Source organism: Schistocerca cancellata, chromosome 8 (genome assembly GCF_023864275.1).
Source record: "Schistocerca cancellata isolate TAMUIC-IGC-003103 chromosome 8, iqSchCanc2.1, whole genome shotgun sequence".
Classification (NCBI taxonomy): Eukaryota; Metazoa; Arthropoda; class Insecta; order Orthoptera; family Acrididae; genus Schistocerca; species Schistocerca cancellata.
This window is the reverse complement of record NC_064633.1, coordinates 495,798,447-495,818,676: the sequence shown is the minus strand read 5'-3', so window position 1 is coordinate 495,818,676 and position 20,230 is coordinate 495,798,447.

The window sequence follows — 20,230 nt, the reverse complement described above, 5'->3', positions numbered from 1 at the left end:
AAATTTCATCTCATTTCAGGAGCCTATAGTAAACAGTGGGCCTCACTACAAATGGCTCAGTAAGTTATGTCAAAGGCCAGAGGCATGCAGTATTCCTATGATCAAACCAATCTTCTGGTTGTGGCCAATTTTACTTCTTCTTGTCTGATCAAAAGCATTTGTACACCCCTATGTTATGCGGAATTTAACAGCTAGATGTCATGAGATATGGACCCAATGCTATAAAAGGAGATGGGGAATATTTTGTTGCCAGTTGTTGTTGTTGTGGTCTTCAGTCCTGAGACTGGTTTGATGCAGCTCTCCATGCTAATCTATCCTGTGCAAGCTCCTTCATCTCCCAGTACCTACTGCAACCTACACCCTTCTGAATCTGCTTAGTGTATTCTTCTCTTGCTCTCCCTCTACGATTTTAACCCTCCACGCTGCCCTCCAATGCTAAATTTGTGATCCCTTGATGCCTCAGGACATGTCCTACCAACTGATCCCTTCTTCTAGTCAAGTTGTGCCACAAACTTCTCTTCTCCCCAATCCTATTTAATACCTCCTCATTAGTTACATGATCCACCCATCTAATCTTCAACATTCTTCTGTAGCACCACATTTCGAAAGCTTCTATTCTCTTCTTGTCCAAACTATTTATTGTCCATGTTTCACTTCCATACAATGCTACACTCCACACAAATACTTTCAGAAACGACTTCCTGACTCTTAAATCTATACTCGGTGTTAACAAATTTCTCTTCTTCAGACCGAGCGAGGTGGCGCAGTGGTTAGCACACTGAACTCGCATTCGGGAGGACGACGGTTCAATCCCGTCTCCGGCCATCCTGATTTAGGTTTTCCGTGATTTCCCTAAATCGCTTCAGGCAAATGCCGGGATGGTTCCTTTGAAAGGGCACGGCCGATTTCCTACCCCATCCTTCCCTCACCCGAGCTTGCGCTACGTCTCTAATGACCTCGTTGTCGATGGGACGTTAAACACTAATCTCCTCCTCCTCTTCTTCAGAAACGCTTTCCTTGCCATTGCCAGTCTACATTTTATATCTTCTCTACTTCGACCATCATCAGTTATTTTTCTCCCCAAATAGCAAAACTCCTTTACTACTTTAAGTGCCTCATTTCCTAATCTAATTCCCTCAGCATCACCCGACTTAATTCGACTACATTTCATTATCCTCGTTTTGCTTTTGTTGATGTTCATCTTATATCCTCCTTTCAAGACATTGTCCATTCCGTTCAACTGCTCTTCCAAGTCCTTTGCTGTCTCTGACAGAATTACAATGTCATTGGCGAACCTCAAAGTTTTTATTTCTTCTCCCTGTATTTTAATACCTACTCCAAATTTTTCTTTTGTTTCCTTTACTGCTTGCTCAATATACAGATTGAATAACATCGGGCAGAGGCTACAATCCTGTCTCACTCCCTTCCCAACCACTGCTTCCCTTTCATGCCCCTCGACTCTTATAACTGCCATCTGGTTTCTCTACAAATTGTAAATAGCCTTTCGCCCCCTGTATTTTACCCCTGCCACCTTTAGAATTTGAAAGAGAGTATTCCAGTCAACATTGTCAAAAGCTTTTTCTAAGTGTACAAATGCTAGAAATGTAGGCTTGCCTTTCCTTAATCTTTCTTCTAAGATAAGTCGTAAGGTCAGTATTGCCTCATGTGTTCCTACATTTCTACTGAATCCAAACTGATCTTCCCCGAGGTTGGCTTCTACTAGTTTTTCCAATCGTCTGTAAATAATTCGCGTTAGTATTTTGCAGCTGTGACTTATTAAACTGATTGTTCGGTAATTTTCACATCTGTCAACACCTGCTTTCTTTGGGATTGGAATTATTATATTCTTCTTGAAGTCTGAGGGTATTTCGCCTGTTTCATACATCTTGCTCACCAGATGATAGAGTTTTGTCAGGACTGGCTCTCCCAAGGCTGTCAGTAGTTCTAATGGAATGTTGTCTACTCCCGGGGCCTTGTTTCGACTTAGGTCTTTCAGTGCTCTGTCAAACTCTTCATGCAGTATCGCATCTCCTATTTCATCTTCATCTACATCGTCTTCCATTTCCATAATATTGTCCTCAAGTACATTGCCCTTGTATAGACCCTCTATATACTCCTTCCACCTTTCTGCTTTCCCTTCTTTGCTTAGAACTGGGTTTCCATCTGAGCTCTTGATATTCATACAAGAGGTTCTCTTTTCTCCAAAGGTCTCTTTAATTTTCCTGTAGGCTGTATCTATCTTACCCCTAGTGAGATAAGCCTCTACGTCTTTACATTTGTCCTCTAGCCATCCCTGCTTAGCCATTTTGCACTTCCTGTCGGTCACATTTTTGAGACGTTTGTATTCCTTTTTGCCTCCTTCATTTACTGCATTTTTATATTTTCTCCTTTCATCAATTAAATTCAATATTTCTTCTGTTATCCAAGGATTTGTTCTAGCCGTCGTCTTTTTACCTACTTGATCCTCTGCTGCCTTCACTACTTCATCCCTAAAAGCTACCCATTCGTCTTCTACTGTATTTCTTTCCCCCATTCCTGTCAATTGTTCCCTTATGCTCTCCCTGAAACTCTGTACAACCTCTGGTTCTTTCAGTTTATCCAGGTCCCATCTCCTTAAATTCCCACCTTTTTGCAATTTCTTCAGTTTTAATCTACAGTTCATAACCAATAGATTGTGGTCAGAGTCCACATCTGCCACTGGAGATGTCCTACAATTTAAAACCTGGTTCCTAAATCTCTGTCTTACCATTATATAATCTATCTGATACCTTTAAGTATCTCCAGGATTTTTCCATATATACAACCTTCTTTTATGATTCTTGAACCAAGTGTTAGCTATGATTAAGTTATGCTCTGTGCAAAATTCTACCAGACGGCTTCCTCTTTCATTTCTTAGCCCCAATCCATATTCACCTACTATGTTTCCTTCTCTCCCTTTTCCTACTGACGAATTCCAGTCACCCATGACTATTAAATTTTCGTCTCCCTTCACTACCTGAATAATTTCTTTTATCTCATCATACATTTCTTCAATTCCTTCGTCATCTGCAGAGCTAGTTGGCATATAAACTTGTACTACTGTAGTAGGCATGGGCTTCATGTCTATCTTGGCCAGTATAATACGTTCACTATGCTGTTTGTAGTAGCTTACCTGCACTCCTATTTTTTTATTTGTTATTAAACCTACTCCTGCATTACCCCTATTTGATTTTGTATTTATAACCCTGTATTCACCTGACCAGAAGTCTTGTTCCTCCTGCCACCGAACTTCACTAATTCCCACTATATCTAACTTTAAACTATCCATTTTCCTTTTTAAATTTTCTAACCTACCTGACCGATTAAGGGATCTGACATTCCACGCTCCGATCCGTAGAATGGCAGTTTTCTTTCTCCTGATAATGATGTCCTCCTGAGTAGTCCTCGCCCGGAGATCCGAATGGGGGACTATTTTACCTCCGGAATATTTTACCCAAGAGGACGCCATCATAATTTAATCATACAGTAAAGCTGCATGCCCTCGGGAAAAATTATGGCTGTAGTTTCCCCTTGCTTTCAGCTGTTCGCAGTACCAGCACAGCAAGGCCGTTTTGGTTATTGTTACAAGGCCAGATCAGTCAATCATCCAGACTGTTGCCCCTGCAACTACTGAAAAGGCTGCTGCCCCTCTTCAGGAACCACACGTTTGCCTGGCCTCTCAACAGATACCCCTCCGTTGTGGTTGCAGCTACGGTACGGCTATCTGTATCACTGAGGCATGCAAGCCTCCCCACCAATGGCAAGGTCCATGATTCATGGGGGGACTGTTGCCAGTATAGAAGGTATATCAGTACAATAGGTCAGCCAGCAGGGCTCAGCGACTTCGAATGTGGACTATTCATTAGATAATTCTTCAGTAACATTTTGATTACTGACATTTCTATCCTTATAAAACTGCCAGAGTCAACTGTTGGTGATGTGATTGTGAAGTGGAAATGCAAAGGAACAGCCACAGCTAAACTGAAAGCAGGTAGACACCATGTACTGATGAACAGGGACTGTATAGTGTTGCCGAAGGTGGTTGTAAAAATCACACTCATGAGTTCGACTGTATGCAGCACTCCAGGTACCAGGTATTTAAAAAGATTGGCATATGTGGTCAACCAGCTTCTCATAGGGTTTGGGATTGGCAAATGCCCTGGAGAAGTTATCTTCCATAATATGTAAGGCCAACATTTAAGTGCAGATGAATGTGATGTTAGGGAATGGGGATGCTTTTCATTGTTAGGTTGTGGTCACCTCATTGTGCTTAACAAAATGCTAAGTTTGGAAGGATACGAACACGTTTTATAGCAGTGTGTACTGTGGACAGTACAGGAACTGTTCAGAGAGGAAGACAGTTCAGAGATGCTGATTGTATCAGCATGACAATGCACCCTGCCTTAAAGCAACATCTGTGAGGCACTGTTTTGTGGGCAATAATGTTCCTAAGATTGACTGGCCTGTCCAGATTCTTGACCTGAATCCAACAGAACACCTTTGGGGTAACATGACATCTACTTTGCTACAGGCCCCAGTGGCTAATGTGACTACCTCTCTGGTTTTGGATCTTGAGAATAAATGGACTACCATTCCTCCACAGATATTCAGACAGCTCATTGAGAGTGTCCCCAGGACAGTTCAATCCATCAAAAAGATGAAGGATAGACACATACCATATTAATGTCCACTAATGGGTGTCCGGATACTTTTGATAAGACAGCGTATTTGACAAGACTGGAAGCTTCAGCCCTCTAAACATAGAACAAGGTATCCACAGCAGTGTGTGTAGGACATGAGTTACACATAATAACTGTAATACCTATACCAATGAACATAATTATTGTAGTACTGTTAACATCAGTTCTATTAAAATTGCATTGAGTGTATTACTCACAGTCTTATGTTCCCGTCAAATGGGAGTAATGACCTGTTAAGGGAAAAGCATAGCAACAGTAGAGGAAGACTTGGGTCTGTGGAAAAATTTACTGGGAAAACAACTGAAGCTTGTATTCTGAAACAATGTCCATGGGAATCAAGATTATAAGTTAATGTAATGGAAGAAGACCTAAACATGTTACACAATCATAAAATGTCCCACTTATCATACTGCTTCCTTTTTATAGTGTTACATATAGGTGAGTAGGAGGGCCCTGGACAGAATAGACATATGACATACTTCTCAACTGCCCATGAAGATAAAAGAGATACTGTGCCTTATTAATGATACTCCCGGCCACAGTATCATTAGAATTTATTACATTCCTGTCAATGTGGAAGAACTATATCAATCAAATTAATCAGTACATTTCCAGAACCATATGTAGAAAACTGATGGTACATAAAATATTGTGATTTAAAAAAATTAGCCAAATGATTCAGTGGTGTCTGTCCTTTCAGACATGTCTGAAAGATATGCACCATGTGAAATACGGAGCTATGAACATATTTGTAAACTAGAGGTAGAGGGAGAAGAAAGGAACTAACGATTTCAGCTGTATCAGGACTTCATGTCATCACCTTCAATTTACAAGATCGGAAAGAATAGGCACCGTGCATTCATTTAACTGATTTGCCTTGAGGGCAGTAAAACTATGACCTTCAGTGCAGATGCACACTTATGTTCAACTTCCAGTGGGAATCAAAAATTAGGATGCATGGATGACATGGACAGGGACTATGAACGGGTGGCACTGGCTGAAAATGTGGGTCGGCCGGAGAGTGTGCCGAGACAGTCCATGCATTTGAGATAAACACTGTGTCCAGATGGTGCAGTGGTTAATGCAACTGTCTAGTAAGCAGAGGATCCTGAGTTTGAGTCACAGTCTGGCACACATTTCCAGTCATTGCCACTGTTTCTGCATAGAGTCCTGATGCAGCTATTGCCATTAGTTTATTCCTTTTCATTGCCTTTCTCCCTCATCCACCTTCAATTTAGATAATAGGAAAATTATAATTGCTAATTATGGATTCACAAACAAATATTAACTTCTGTTTTGAAAACAAAGTATTGATCCCACATCAACCTATTGTGGCTATGTCATCCAAGTGGCCACAGATATCTGAATTTGTGACAACAACTTTAACTGGGACATCATTTCACAATGAGGTAGTTTGATCAGCCAAAGGCTGATATTTGGTTATATAATTCCATCATAGCAGTAGTGATAATGTCAGTTAGCGAAGACTTCCCAGGTGAAATAGTTCATGTTCCACAACATATCCTTTGTAACTTAATCAAGCAGTATCTGTCCTAGCCCAATGATTTCCATTGTCTAAACTTAGGCTTTTTAGGGGAAATTCATCTAAAAGGCAGAGCCGTAGAATAAATATATTTATAGTTCAAACAAGTACTAGTACAAAAAAATATTGCAGATTGGATGAATCCAAGAATGTTAAAGAAAATGTGTCTTCCACCAAAACAACAGATGACCTATACACAAAAAAGATGAACTTCTCATACCCACTCCGAAAAAGAAAAATGTACATGGAATGTGTTGCACATATCATAATGTCAAGTAGAAATCACAGAAATTGAACAGATTCATCTTGATGGATATAAGCTAATATCATGCTGCAGAGGGACCACTAATAAAAGAATATGCAGTAGATATATATACAAAAAGTGAGTTAAGTTCAACACCCTTCATGTTAATGAATATTGCACTGAACATTTCTTTGAATCTCATGTCCCAATAGTTGATCAGTAAACACACAAGCTAGTAATACTGATTGTTTGCAGACTACTGGCAGGAAGTATCTTAAGTTTCATAAATTGTGAGAAATAGTTTTAATAAGGTTAAGTAGATTTAACTGAAAAATAATTGTTTTTGTGGAAACTTTTACATTCATTTTCTGTCAGATAGTGTTTACAGAGGACAACAAGAGTTGTTGATGTCCCGCTTTGGATTATTTTCCACATTAAAGTACTGTGTGAGGATTGAAGGACACAGTGCAAGCAGCTATTGACACTCTTCTTTTAGATCAAAATCCCAGAGGTGATCTAACTTTAAAACCAATTGTCAGTGGATTATCTGACCATGATGGTCAAATGTTTATAAAGAAGACAGTGTTCATGGTAAATTTAACTCTTTGTTAAACATGTTCCTAAAACAAAAAGGGGACAAAATTGAATGAAAGGTAACTCCTGGGGAAGTTTCTTGTGCTATGAAGAGAGAGTTCTATATCATTCAGAGAAAAATCAATATTCAAAATTGGGAACTCTGTTACCACCCATATTGTAGAGCCCTCCACTCTATCTCTAAAAGAGCAAATTCACGAGCTATGCTCAAAAACTTAACCAGTCTAAGACAAAGGAAAACTGGAGAACTATTAAATAAGAAACAAACAGAAGTAATCATCTGAATGACACTGAACCACCAGGAAACAAATCTGGAAGACATGGTGACACTTTTTCAATATTGAACAATAAGATCAGAGCAGCATGTTTTTCACTTGGGAGTACAGGGTGGTTATAATTAAACTTTCACTACTTGACCAAGTGTAGACAGAAAACTATTTACTGTATGGGTGCCCAAGTTTATAGATCTGGTGTTCAGACTGCACACTGCAGGATCTGTGTTGTTACAAGGTGTTTGTGTCATGATTTGCCATTGGAGACTGGTTCTGTACAGTGACGTAGTACTGAAACACAAGCATCAGTGTACATTTTAGTTGCTGCCAGGGAACTTGGATCTAGACAAGGGAGCAGACCTTACTCGTACAGCTTTTTTATCAAAATGACAGAAATAGTGCTGCTGCTATTCACATTAAAGGAATACAGAGAAGCTAGGGTTGGGTTACTTGGAGCAAGAGCCCAGACAGCGAGGTCATCGATCTCATCGGATTAGGGAAGGATGGGGAAGGAAGTTGGCCATGCCCTATCAAACAAACCATCCTGACATTTGACTCAAGCGATTTAGGGAAATTACAGAAAACCTAAATCAGAATGACCGGATGCAAGATTGAACCATTGTCCTCCCGAATGCGAGTCCAGTGTTCTAAACAATGCGCCACCTCGCTCAGTACAGAGAAGTCCTCTTTACATAATAGGATTGAAGAACATGATTTGGGAGTTTGAATTAACTAGCAATTTGGGAATTTCTCCTGTGTGAGGCTGATGGCCAATTGTGTCACAAGTTGTTGAAGAAGTTACTGTTGCCATGGCTGAGAATGCTGGATGCAGTTTGCAATCTACAAGCAATGCACGAGCTGTGTCACAAAAGCAAAACATTCCATGGCCCATCATTCAAAAAGTGCAGTGAACAATTAAGAAATGGGATCTCACCTCTGGTTCCAGGGTGTTACCACCCTGCAGGTCCGGGGGTTAGAATAGGCCCAAGGTATTCCTGTCCATCATAAGAGGCAACTAAAAGGAGTCTCACACATTTCAGCCTTTATGTGATGGTCCGCTGTAGGGTTTGACCCCCATTTTTCAAAGCTAGCCAATTGGAGAAGGGAACCTTACATGGTGCATCATGTCCATCATGCATTGGGATCTTTAGCCCACTTTCTCACTGTCGATTGCTGTCCCATCCATTCTCCATCTCTTAGGTGAGGACACCTTCCCGAGTGTGTTTTCCACCATGCACTCTGCAGTGTCACTTTTTGTGCCAACGATGACCATGGACTTCTTTGCACCTCATATCCAGCATGGTAGCCGGTCCACTGTGGTGGGGCTGCCATGTACCCTGTTGGTTGTAGCCCCCTGACAACACAGGGATCACTCTGCTGATGCCTGCGCAGTTAACTCCCCACGTACGCCAAAAAGTAGATGTCCGTCACCCTGGGGCATTGGGACTCCCAGCAGTAGACATTGTGCCCAGGTCAGAGTGGGTGGCATCAGGGCAGATGACAGGCCATGAAGCACAGTATGTCATCTCTTGCTGCTGGTCCGCCACCAGCAGTCTCTAAAAGAGAAAAGTCTAACTTCAGTGCTAAGAAATATGACCCCAAGTCGTTCCCCTCCCTGGCCACACCATAGGAGGAATGCCAGGCTAAGGATGGCAGTGAAGCTTATTTGCTCCGGTACCTTATATGTACGAGAGTTGATGGGGAATCTTTCATGTCCATGAAACCTCAGTTTTTTGTGGAGCATTTGGAGGACACGTTTGGGGAGGTGGAGGGCTTGTCCAAAATGCACTCTGGGTCAGTTCTGATGAAAACAGCATTCTCTGCCCAGTCATGGGCATTACTTACCTGTGGCAAGTTGGGGGATGTTTCTGCTACCATCATGCCTCATAAGAACTTAAATATGGTCCAGGGTATTATATTCCACAGGGACCTTCTTTTGCAGTCTGATGACGAGCTGTGTGCCAATTTAGAGCGGCAAGGTGTTCATTTCATGTGGCGCATCCATTGGAGTCTGAAGGATAACCAGGTTTGCCAGCAGTGTCTTCATCTTGGCCTTTGAGGGTGACACATTGCACGAGAAAGTCAAGGTGATGGTCTACCACTGTGACGTCAAGCCATATATCCCCCCCCAGGTGGTCCACAACTCTTTTGTGGATACGTGCGTAGTGAGCACGGGACCCCGAGCTAATGTGGCCTTCCTTCCTTTCCAGGCTGCATACCTTCCCTTTCCGCATCCTTCCCCATCCCCCATCTTCGCCCCTCCTCCCCTCACCTCTGCCTCTTTCCTTCCCTTTCTCCCCATCTGGGAGTATGGTTTGTGCCTACGTCCGGAGGCGGACGCTCGAAAATGTAACGCATTCTTCGCCTTCTTTGCTTGTCTGTCTTCTTCCTTCCTTGGTCCTTCTCTTATCCTTACCTCTTCTCTTTACCCTTTTCTCCGCTGCGGCGTTTGAGACCTCTCTTCTTTCCTTTCCTTTCTCTTTCTTCCTCCCTGTGTGTGTCTGAAGGCCTACCCACGCATTTTTTGCGTAGCCGGTGACGGGGTAACGCGTAATTCCCCGCCCTGGGAAGACAGGTAGGACACGTACGTACCCCCTGGTAACGGCCAGGCCCAGGGAGGGGTGATTACCCGAGCTGATACCTTCCGAAAGTGCCGATTGGTCCCTCCGTCCGTTTGTCGGGAGGTGTGACCTGAGGTGTGAACAATCACCTAAGGCGGGAGTGCCCTCAGAGAGGGCCCCCACAAGGGAGGAGCGCGCCATCGCAGACGCCGGTAATCATGGGGGATTCTTCCGCAATGGTTTCCTCATCTTCCACTATGTCTGCTCACAAGCGTAAGTATACTGAGTCTCAGCCACAGACGGTTCTTCCATCGTTGCCACAGTTCCTCGTTGTTTCTCGGTCTGACGAAGGTCACGACTTCTCCACGGTCAACCCTTTCATTATTCAGAAAGGTGTCGACGCAATTGCAGGTCCTGTAAAGTCTTGTTCCAGATTACGGAATGGCACCTTGTTGTTAGAAACAGTCAGTGCCCTCCAGGCACAAAAATTGCTGCGTACGTCACTGCTCCACACCTTCCCTGTCCGGGTTCAAGCGCACCGTACTTTAAATTCCTCGCATGGAGTCGTTTATACATGCTCCCTCGATGGATTGTCTGATGAAGAAATTCAGCACTACCTGTCTGACCAGGACGTAACGGCTGTTCATAGAGTTATGAAAAGGGTTGACACGAGCATCATTCCAACCCGCACTGTCTTCTTGACATTTGACAAAGTTCAACTTCCATCGAAAATCAAAGCAGGCTATGAGATAATTTCTGTTCGCCCTTACGTCCCAAACCCTACGCGTTGCTATCGGTGTCAGCGGTTCAATCACACCAGCCAGTCCTGTTCCAATCCGGCCAAATGTGTTACGTGTGGCAAGGATGCCCATGAGGGTGCTTGTCCACCTCCATCCCCTCGCTGCATCAACTGTATGGGTGACCACGCTGCTTCCTCTCGAGATTGCCCCGTTTTTAAGGACGAAAAGCTCATCCAGGAAATCAGAGTGAAGGAAAAGGTGTTGACCTTTGCTGCTCGAAAATTATCCGCCAGTCGACAGCCCACCGTGCCTCAGACAGGAAAATACAGCACAGTCCTTGCTTCTCCTCGGCCAACAAAGGAGGCGGCCACGCAGACTTGCGACCTCACCTTTAGTGCCACGGTCGTCAGATCGGCCAGCGCAAAGATCGCCCACTCAACCTCACCACTTTCGCCTGCCCACTCTATGGCTAACTCTTCATCGGGTTCTGCTAAATCTCGAGCCCAAAAGTCAGACACCAAGACTTCGAAAAAAGAGCATACTCGTGAAGATTTTTTACGTACCCCAACTTCACAACCATCGGTTCCTCCTTCATCTAAACATCATAATTCCAAGAAGGCTACAAAGAAACCCAGTTCATCTCTTTCTCCGCCAAGGCGTGTCCCATCTACAGCACCACCTGGCGGAAATCGCCCTCGGCCGTCTTCTGTGTCGCCGAGGCGCACTGCTGGCGGCCGATCAACCGGTTGATCGCTGGTGGCAGGAGCTGCTCCTGAACAACCTATGGATCAGGATCTTCTGCCTTCGGCTGAATGCCATTCCATGCTGTCGGTCGCAAGCTCTGAGCAGTCGTTGAGTTGACAGCAACCTTGGTCACCTTCCTCCATTTTCTGTTCACCCTATGTCCATTATCCACCGGAATATCCGCGGCATTCGAGCCAATCGGGATGAATTGTCGATCCTCTTACGATCCTACTCGCCGGTCATCTTCTGTCTTCAGGAAACAAAGCTGCGTCCCCATGACCGCTTTGTTCTCCCTCATTTTCAGTCCGTCCGATATGATCTCCCCTCTGTTGAAGGCACTCCAGCCCATGGAAGACTCATGATTCTTCTCCATGATACTCTCCATTATCACCCAATTCACTTAAACACTTCCTTCCAAGCTGTCGCCGTCCGTCTTTCCCTTTCTGGATACACGTTCTCTCTTTGTACTGTATACATTCCATCATCCACACCAATGGCACGACTTGATCTCCTTCATCTTCTTGGTCAGCTTCCACCCCCCTATTTGCTGGTTGGGGTCTTCAATGCCCACCACCCACTTTGCGGATCTCCACATCCTTGTCCACGTGGCTCACTATTGCTAGACGTCTTCCACCAAGTGGATCTAGTTTGCCTCAACACTGGGGTCCCTACATTTTTGTCTGCCTCCACGACAAATTTATCTCGTTTGGATCTTGCGGTCGGTACTGTTCCGCTAGCTCGGCGCTTCGAATGGTTCGCCCTTGATAATACACACTCGAGTGACCACTTTCCATGTGTCCTTAGACTGCAGCCTCAACTGCCATATATGCGCCCGAGACGCTGGAAGTTTGCCCAAGCCGACTGGACACTTTTTTCGTCTCTAGTGACATTCGATGACCGTCACTTTCCCAGCGTCGACGATGAGGTCACACACATTACCGACGTTATTCTTACAGCTGTGGAACGTTCAATACCACGCACCTCCGAATTGCCCTGGCGCCCCCCAATTCCTTGGTGGAACGAGGCATGCCGTGACGCAATACGTGAGCGGCGACGTGCTCTCCGCATTTTCCGCCACCATCCTACTTTGGCCAACTGTATCCGCTATAAGCAGTTCCGAGCGCGATGCCGTCGTGTCATCCGTGATAGCAAGAAGGCAAGCTGGAAATTCTTTATTAGCTCATTTAACACCTTCACTCCCTCCTCGGAAGTTTGGAGTCGGCTTCGACGGTTCTCAGGCGCGCCTAGTTTCTCCCCGGGGTCTCTGGGCTCACTGTCCCGCATGATACACTCCTGGAAATGGAAAAAAGAACACATTGACACCGGTGTGTCAGACCCACCATACTTGCTCCGGACACTGCGAGAGGGCTGTACAAGCAATGATCACACGCACGGCACAGCGGACACACCAGGAACCGTGGTGTTGGCCGTCGAATGGCGCTAGCTGCGCAGCATTTGTGCACCGCCGCCGTCAGTGTCAGCCAGTTTGCCGTGGCATACGGAGCTCCATCGCAGTCTTTAACACTGGTAGCATGCCGCGACAGCGTGGACGTGAACCGTATGTGCAGTTGACGGACTTTGAGCGAGGGCGTATAGTGGGCATGCGGGAGGCCGGGTGGACGTACCGCCGAATTGCTCAACACGTGGGGCGTGAGGTCTCCACAGTACATCGATGTTGTCGCCAGTAGTCGGCGGAAGGTGCACGTGCCTGTCGACCTGGGACCGGACCGCAGCGACGCACGGATGCACGCCAAGACCGTAGGATCCTACGCAGTGCCGTAGGGGACTGCACCGCCACTTCCCAGCAAATTAGGGACACTGTTGCTCCTGGGGTATCGGCGAGGACCATTCGCAACCGTCTCCATGAAGCTGGGCTACGGTCCCGCACACCGTTAGGCCGTCTTCCGCTCACGCCCCAACATCGTGCAGCCCGCCTCGAGTGGTGTCGCGACAGGCGTGAATGGAGGGACGAATGGAGACGTGTCGTCTTCAGCGATGAGAGTCACTTCTGCCTTGGTGTCAATGATGGTCGTATGTGTGTTTGGCGCCGTGCAGGTGAGCGCCACAATCAGGACTGCATACGACCGAGGCACACAGGGCCAACACCCGGCATCATGGTGTGGGGAGCGATCTCCTACACTGGCCGTACACCACTGGTGATCGTCGAGGGGACACTGAATAGTGCACGGTACATCCAAACCGTCATCGAGCCCATCGTTCTACCATTCCTAGACCGGCAAGGGAACTTGCTGTTCCAACAGGACAATGCATGTCCGCATGTATCCCGTGCCACCCAACGTGCTCTAGAAGGTGTAAGTCAACTACCCTGGCCAGCAAGATCTCCGGATCTGTCCCCCATTGAGCATGTTTGGGACTGGATGAAGCGTCGTCTCACGCGGTCTGCACGTCCAGCACGAACGCTGGTCCAACTGAGGCGCCAGGTGGAAATGGCATGGCAAGCCGTTCCACAGGACTACATCCAGCATCTCTACGATCGTCTCCATGGGAGAATAGCAGCCTGCATTGCTGCGAAAGGTGGATATACACTGTACTAGTGCCGACATTGTGCATGCTCTGTTGCCTGTGTCTATGTGCCTGTGGTTCTGTCAGTGTGATCATGTGATGTATCTGACCCCAGGAATGTGTCAATAAAGTTTCCCCTTCCTGGGACAATGAATTCACGGTGTTCTTATTTCAATTTCCAGGAGTGTACATTAGTAGACCCCGTCGCAATTTCTAACTCATTGGGTCAGCACTTTGCTGAGATTTCGAGCTCTTCAAATTACCCGCCAGCGTTTCTCCCGAAGAAACGTGCAGCGGAAGTGCGACCTCTTGCTTTCTCCTCTCCAAATCGCGAAAGCTACAATACTGTTTTCTCCATTCGGGAACTCCAACATGCACTCTCTTCTTCTCGCTCCTCCGCCCCAGGACCGGATGGTATCCACGTCCAAATGTTGCTGCAATTATCAACCCATAGTCTGCGTTACCTCCTTCACCTTTATAATCGAATTTGGACCGACAGTACTTTTCCCAGACGATGGCGGGAAGCTATCGTTGTTCCTGTTCCGAAACCTGGAAAGGACAAACATCTCCCCTCTAGCTATCGCCCCATTTCTCTCACGAGTAGTGTCTGTAAGGTTTTGGAGTGTATGGTGAATTACCGTTTAGCTTGGTGGCTGGAATCCCGCAGTCTTTTAACACCTGCCCAATGCGGATTCCGAAATCATCGTTCTGCAGTTGACCATCTTGTTGCTCTCTCCACTTATATCATGAATAATTTTCTCCGGAAACGCCAAAAAGTAGCAATATATTTTGATCTGGAGAGAGCATACGATACCTGTTGGAGGACAGGTATCCTCCGCATACTGTTCTCTTGGGGCTTTCGAGCTCGGCTGCCCCTTTTTCTTCGCGAATTTATGGCAGAGCGCACATTTAGGGTGCGGGTGAACACTACTCTCTCCCGTACTTTCTCCCAAGAAAACGGGGTACCCTAGGGCTCCGTGCTGAGTGTTGTACTGTCTGCCATTGCCATCAATCCAATTATGGATTGTCTCCTTCCTGATGTCTCGGGCTCCCTCTTTGTGGACGATTTTGTGATCTACTACAGCTCTCAACGGACCAGCCTTCTTGAACGACGTCTTCAAGGATTCTCCATCGCCTCCACTCTTGGAGCATCGACACCGGCTTCCGTTTTTCTCCCAGTAAGACCGTTTGTGTTAATTTTTGGCGACGTAAGGAGTTTCTTCCGCCCTCCTTACATCTAGGTCCTGTCAACCTTTCGTCTTCAGACGTCGCTAAATTCTTGGGTCTTATGTTTGACAGAAAACTGTGCTGGTCTTCCCACGTTTCCTATCTTTCGGCTCGCTGTCTGCGATCCCTCAACACCCTCCGTGTCCTGAATAGTACCTCCTGGGGAGCGGACCGAGTGGTCCTTCTCCGCCTCTATCGCGCCTTAGTGCGCTCGAAATTGGACTACGGAAGCATAGTCTACTCCTCTGCTCGGCCGTCTATTCTTCGGCGTCTCGACTCTATCCACCACCGTGGATTACGTTTAGTGTCTGGAGCTTTTTACACCAGCCCTGTGGAAAGCCTTTATGCTGAGACTGCTGAACCTCCGCTGTCCAATCGGCGAGCAGTCCTTCTGAGTCGTTATGCAAGCCATCTGTCTTCCATGCCTGCTAATCCAGCCCATGACATTTTTTTCGACGCCTCCTTTTGATGTAGGGTATGCAGGCCGCCCCTCCTCCCTACTACCACCGGGAGTCCGCTTTCGTCAACTGCTCCATTCTCTTTCCTTCCGCTTTCCTAAAACCTTCTTGACAACTTGGGGTACAGCACCGCTTTGGCTCCATCCCCGGATCTGCCTGCTCCGAGACCTTTGTCGATTTCCCAAGGATGGTACCCCTTCACTTGTTTATCGTCGGGCATTTGCTGCTCTATGTGCACAAATGACGGACGCCACATTTATTTACACCGACGGCTCGAAAACATCGTTAGGTGTAGGGAGTGCCTATATTGTTGGCGACACCCCAAATCACTTTCGGCTTCCCGACCAGTGTTCGGTTTATACTGCGGAGCTTTACGCTGTTCTCCAGGCTGTCCACTACATCCGCCGCCATCGGCGGATACAGTACGTTATCTGCTCAGATTCTCTCAGCTCTCTCCTCAGTCTCCAAGCTCTTTACCCTGTGCACCCTCTGGTCCACCGGATTCAGGACTGTTTGCGCTTGCTCCACCTGGGGGGCGTCTCGGTGGCGTTCCTCTGGCTCCCGGGACACGTTGGTATCTGTGGGAATGAGGCGGCCGATATTGCAGCCAAGGCTGCAGTCTCTCTTCTTCGGCCAGCAATTCAATCGATTCCCGTCGCCGATCTCCGGAGCGTTTTATGTCGTCGTGTTGTTCATTTATGGCACGCGCATTGGTCGACACTTCCCCAAAATAAATTGCGGGACGTGAAAACTCTTCCTTGTGCTTGGACATCTTCCTCCCGAACGCGTCGTCGGGAGGAGGTAATTTTAACTAGACTCCGGATAGGGCACTGTCTTTTTAGCCATCGACATCTTTTAAGCGGCGATCCTCCCCCACTCTGTCCCCACTGCTCTCAGCTGTGGACGGTAAGACACCTTTTAATTGAGTGCCCCTATTTTAATCCGTTACGCGCCCGTCCACAGCTGTCGCCTGATATATCATCAATTTTAGCAGATGACACGCGCTCGGCCGATCGCGTTCTAGAGTTCATTCGTGCCAGTGAAATGAGGTCAGTCATTTGAAGTTTTTTTTGGGACAACCAACCCCCTTGTGTAGTGGATTTTTAAGCCTTCCTTCTGCTGTTAGTTTCTCCAATTTTATGACTTTCGTTCCCATTGCTGCTGGTTTCCGTTTTCGGTTTTTTACTACTTCCTAAGTCACAGACTGGGCATAGACCATAGCAGTTTTGCGCCCTAAAACCAAAAAAAAAAAAAAAAAAAAAAAAAAAAGCCATATATCCCTCCTCCAATCCAATGCAGTGCTTTGAGTGCTGGAAGTTCGGTCATATGTCTTCTTGCTGTATTTCCAGCCCCACCTGTCACGATTGTGGACGTCCATCACATCCCAATATTCCATGTGCCCCGCCTTCCATCTGTGTCAACTGCGGAGAGCATCATTCACCTTGCTCACCAGACTGCAGGATTTTACAGAAAGAGAGGAAAATCATGGAATATTAGACCCTGGACTGACTGACCTACACTGAGGCTAAGAGGAATTTTGAGTGCCTACATCATGTGGCTATGACCTCCTCATGTGCTACCACTATGAGAGCAATTGCCGCCCCATCAGTTCCTTGAATTCCTGTCGCCTCTCAGAGTCAGGAGACTACACCTGCCCCCTTGATGGTGGAGGGCACTTCCCTCCCTGTTGCTTCCACACCTACTATGGAAGTAAACCCCCCCCCCCCCCCCCTCAACCATCAGTCCCCACTTCTGAGCCAGAGAAGCGTAATGCTTCTTTGGCTCCTCTCGCCAGGAAGGGGTCCCTTGGGTCACTACCTTCCCAGGTTTCTGCTGGTGGGCAGATGACACCCACCAGTGTCTGAAGAGCCCAAAAGCAACTGGTCGTAGGGCTTCATGCGCATCCTCAGTCACAGAGACTGATTCAGTGAAGTCCTCCCAGCTGGGAAACCCAAGGACAGCGCGAGAAATCGAAAAACAAGACTCCCCAAGAACAAGGAACTTGCGGTGGCACCCGCACCTCCACTACCTACAAGCTCTGCGTCTGTGGATGGGGTGGAGATATTGACGTATGCTGAGGACCTGGATCTCGCCGGACCCTCAGACACAATGGATATAGACTGCTGAGGCAAAAATTCGGTGGCAGCAGGTGACCCTGAGGGACAAACTGCCTCATTGAATTTTCCATGCATGTCTCAGGATGATGTCATCCTCGAGTGGAATTGTGGCGGTTTTTTCCACTACCTGGCTGAGCTACGGCAACTGTTTAGCTTTACACCTGCTATCTTCATTGTCCTCCAGGAAACCTGGATCCCGGCAATGCAGACCCCTGCCCTCCATGGCTTTAAGGGATATGACAGGAAGCGTAGTGGCTATAATCGAGTGTCACGTGGAGTTTGCATTTATGTCCTAAACTCAGTCTGTAGTGAAACTGTACCCATTCAAACCCCTTTTGGAACTGTGGCTGTCAGAATATGGACGACACAGGAAATAACAGTCTGCAATGTATATCTTCCTCCAGATGGTGCAATATCCCTGAATGTATTAGCTGCACTGTTTGATCAACTCCCTCAACCTTTCCTACTTTTGGGAGATTTTAACGCCCATAACCATTTCTAGGGTTACAGCATGCTTACTGGCCGAGGCAGAGATGTCGAAACTTTACTCTCTCAGTTCGAATTCTCCCTCTTAAATACTGGGGCTACCACACATTTCAGTGTGGCTCGAGGTAGTTACTCGGACATTGATTTATCAATTTTCAGCCCAGGAATTCTCCCATCTGCCACTGGAGAGCACATGACGACCTGTGTGGTAGTGACCACTTCCCCATTTCCCTGTCACTGGCCTGGCGTCAGGCCCACGGTCGCCTACCCAGATGGGCGTTAAACAAGGTGAACTGAGAAACTTTCGCCTCTGATGTTACCACTGAGTCTCCACCACATGGTAACATCAATGTGATGTTTGAGCAGGTGACTACCACAATCGTTTCTGCGGCAGAAAACGCGATCCCTCGCTCTTTAGGGTGCCTCCCACCGAAAGACAGTCCCTTGGTGGTCGCTGGAAGTCGCTGAGGCAATTACAGAACATAGGCGAGCTCTACAGCGGCATAAGTGGCACCCTTGCCTAGAGCATCTGATAGCCTTTAAGTGGCTCCGTGCCCATGTACGCCAGCTTATAAAACAATGGAAACAGGAGTGTTGGGAGAGGTATGTGTCAACCATTGGGTGCTATACGTCATCTTTCCAAGTCTGGACGAAGATCAGACGTCTTTTTGGGTACCACACCCCAACAGGTGTCCCTGGCGTTACCATCAATGGCGTGCTATATATTGACGCAAACTTGATTGCCGAGCACTTTGCTGAGCACTATGCTCGAGCCTCTGTGTCGGAGAACTACCTCGCAGCCTTTCGCATCCTCAAACAGCGGATGGAAAGGAAAGTCCTCTCGTTCTCTACACGCCACAGTGAATCCTATACGTCCCATTTACAGAGAGGGTGCTCCTCAGCGCACTTTCACATTGCCCCGACACAGCTCCTGTACCGGCTTGGCTCCACAGTCAGATGATTAAACATCTCTCGTCTGACCACAAGCGCCATCTCTTCATCTTCTTCAACTGAATCTAGTGCAATGGCGTCTTTCCATCACAATGGCGGGAGAGCATCATCGCTCCAGTGCTCAAACCCAATAAAAACCCGCCTGATGTGGTTGGCTATAGGCCCATCAGCCTCACCAATGTTGTTTGTAATCAGCTGGAATGTATGGTGTGTTGGTGGTTGGGTTGGGTTCAAATGGCTCTGAGCACTATGGGACTTAACATCTGAGGTCATCAGTCCCCTAGAACTTAGAAGTACTTATACCTAACTAAACTAAGGACATCACACACATCCATGCCCAAGGCAGGTTTTGAACCTCTGACCGTAGCGGTCGCACGGTTCCAGACTGAAGCGCCTAGAACCACTCGGCCACAATGGCTGGAGTCATGTGGCCTACTGGCTCCATATCAGTGCGGCTTCCACAAGGGGTGCTCTAACACTGATAATCTTGTGTCCCTCAAGTCTGCCTTTTCCAGACGCCAACACCTTGCCGTCTTTTTTGATCTACGCAAAGCATGTGACACCACCTGGCGACATCATATCCTTGCCACATGATATGGGTGAGGTCTCCAAGGCCCGCTCCCGATTTTTATCCAGAAGTTCCTGTCTCTCCGTTCTTTCCATGTCCAAGTTGGTGTCTCCCATAGTTTCCCCATATCCAGGAGAAAGGGGTCCTGCAGAGCTCTGTATTGAGTGCATCACTATTTTTAGTGGCCATCAACGGTTTAGCAGCAGCTGTAGGGTCGTCCGTCTCACCCTCTCTGTATGCAGACGACTTCTGCATTTCGTACTGCTCCACCAGTACTGGTGTTGCTGAGCAGCACCTACAGGGAGCCATCCACAAGGCACAGTCATGGGCTCTCGCCCACAGCTTCCAGTTCTCAGCCGCTAAGTGATGTGTTATGCACTTGTGTTAGCATTGTAGCATTCACCCAGAACGAGAATTTTACCTTAATGATGCTCCACTCACTGTAGTGGAGATATATAGATACTTAGGACTGATTTTCGACTCC